We start from the raw sequence: 2822 nt of genomic DNA, 5'->3' as shown, positions 1-2822 counted from the left end.
GTAGAACAGCTCTGCAGCTTTCCTCATGGCCTGTGGATGTTTAAGCAGAGACGGGACGGTGTGACAGGCCAGATGTCATGGGAAACAGCATCCAAACCTCTTCACTTTCTTGAGTGTATAGGCAGGAATTCGGAGGTCAGAGCAGCCACCGATACAGCTGTTTATGCGCCAATATCCCACCGGTCCCCTGGCTCTCCACAAACACAGTCACTTTGTAAATGCTGCTGCCTGCCTTGGTCCCCTTCCCCCAGTGCCCTGTCCTCCCTCACTAGCCCCTCTCCCATTGCTCCAGGTCTTAGACCCTGTCTTAACCTCTCACTGTAGAGTGGAGATGAGTAGCTCATCTTGTCTCAGATGTAAAGGTCCAGGATGGAATAAGTGTCCGTATCCCATGTTTTTCATCTCCTGTGTCGCCAGCGCTGGAGCCGGGTGATGAACTGAAACTTCATTTGATGAACACCCTGATTATCCTCGCACGAAGGTGTTTGCTTTTCACGCTGTACACGACTGGGTTCAACAGGGGCGGGACCAGCAGGTAGATGTAGCCCAGGAGAATCGGAAGCAAGTGAGAAGAGCTATTCCCGAATCTGTGTATCACAGTCAAGCTTATCTCTGGTGTATAGAAGATCAGGACAACACAGAGGTGGGAGACACAGGTGTTCAGGCCCCTGAGGCACTCCGCGGGAGATGCAACGCTCAGGACTGTTTTGATGATCATCACATAAGAGAGGAAGATGAGCAGCGAGTCCAACCCATTAATTAAGAGTGAACCAGACAAGCCATAGATGCTGTTGACTGTGATGTCTGAACAAGCCAGCTTCATGATGTCCTGGTGCAGGCAGTAGGAATGGGATAGGATATTGGCTCGGCAGTATCGGAATCGTTTCAGGAGAAGGGGGAGTGGGATTATTACGGCTACTCCTCTTAGCACACACACCAGTCCCATCTTGGCTATTCTCGGCAGGGTTAAGATGGAAGCATATCTCAGTGGGTTACAGATTGCGACAAAGCGGTCAAAGGCCATCAACAAGAGCACGGAGGATTCAATACATTGAAGCAAGTGGATAAAGAACAACTGGGCTAAACAGGCATCAAAGCTGATCTCCCTAGAGTTAAACAAGAATATGCCCAGTATCGTCGGTATGGTGGCTATCGATATGCCAATATCTGTGACTGCCAACATGGAAAGAAAAATGTACATGGGCTCATGGAGGCTTGGATCTGTTTTTATAATGAACAGAATGACTGAATTTCCTACTATCAAAATAACATGCATTAGGCAGAAGGGGATAGAGATCCAGAGATAGACGTCTTCCTGCCCTGGTATCCCAGTGAGAAGGAACACTGCAGAGTTTAGTTTGGTGTCATTGACAGCTGACATGATGTCCTGGGCAGGTCAGAGGAGTTTTGAACTTTTCTTCCTGAAAGGAGAAATAACAGGAGAGTGGATGACATTTAACGAGACAGCTTTCTGCTCTCAGTGCAAGTCTAGAGACTCCCAGGATCTCAAGGAAGATCAGCAAAAACATAGTCTTGGATTTACACCACCAATAGGAAGATAGGCATTGCCAGACTGGATCAGACCTGTAGTCCATTTAGCTCAGTATTCAGTGGCCAGTTCCAGATGCTGCAGAGGAAGGTGGAAGAAACCCTGCACTAGGCAGCTGTTCCCTGTAAGATAACCTACTCCCAGGGAAAGTTTCCCCCTGACACCCACTAGTTACACATATTTTGTGGTATAAATCAGAAAGGTTTAGAGCCCTTCCAAGACTTTTTAAAGAAACCCTTACAACTGTACTTGGATTTACCTGTTACCTATGTAAACATTTTGTAGCCTTCTCAGCTTTTCGCCTCATAGATAACTTTTGGCTGGGAGTACCACAGCCTATTGTGGACTGTGTGATTTTACAGTTGTGACCTTCCCAGAGACACCGTTTCTGGCCTCCACTTCTGATTGTGGCCCATTGTATCATGACATGTGTGCAAACTCATGGCAAGTGCATGGTGAAAGTGGTCATTGTATTTATCTGTCCTGGATTGAAGTTATTTATAAATGTGTCCGCCTCTTTCCAGCACATGGGATAAATTCTTAGGGCCAGGTTCTGAATTCAATATCATTGACTTCAATGGTATTACTCCAGATTTACATGTGTAAATTTGATCAGAACCGGGCTCTATTAACTTTCCTTTACCAAATGCTCCCGGTGATACACTTTGACCCCCAAGAATTTCTCCAGGAGGATCTGAACTGCTTTGACTGGCCAATGTTGACTGAATTCAGAGAGTTCGATCATCCTACAGCCTTCTCTTCATCCTCACAGGACCTCCATCCGCTCCCCATGCAATGGTCTGTAGATACCTGCATGATTACAAGCTAACACAGACAGTTACTTCAGCTGGGCGGGGGAGGGGTTGGCATCACACATGGGTGAATAGTGCAAACACTAGGTTTACACTAATATCCACTTGAGTGTGCAAGTTACTTCAGCTATGCACGTGTAAGAGGTGATGGGCAAAAATTACATAGAATCACTATTACACTCCCCTTTCCTGCACCTCAGCACGACTCTCTCCTGAAACACGGACCAGTGGTGATGGTCTCTCATGACTTTTTGAAAAGATTTGCAGAGGGAAAATGTTCACGACCCGAAATGCAAGTGTTAGAGACAGCTTCTGGTCATTTCCCAGGAAACAATATCGTTCAACTGTTCACTGAACAAAGAGTTAATAGCTGAAACCCATTGCAAACACTATTTGGAGTACTACTGAAATACCTTCTAAAGCAAAACCCATTAAGCAGTACAGTTACCACTGCTCCTTCC

The 2822-nt window shown here is 46.3% G+C and overlaps 1 pseudogene; it reads right to left on the bottom strand.

Moving 5' to 3' along the window:
* Window positions 1-445: 445 nt before the first annotated feature.
* LOC112119513 lies at window positions 446-2313 on the bottom strand (annotated as a pseudogene).
* Between the last annotated feature and the right edge of the window lie 509 nt (window positions 2314-2822).

Source organism: Terrapene carolina, unplaced genomic scaffold, assembly GCF_002925995.2.
Source record: "Terrapene carolina triunguis isolate 2854851 unplaced genomic scaffold, T_m_triunguis-2.0 Scaffold22969, whole genome shotgun sequence".
Lineage (NCBI taxonomy): Eukaryota > Metazoa > Chordata > Testudines > Emydidae > Terrapene > Terrapene triunguis.
The sequence above is the reverse complement of the archived record's forward strand: the minus strand, read 5'-3'. Positions and strand labels throughout refer to the sequence as shown.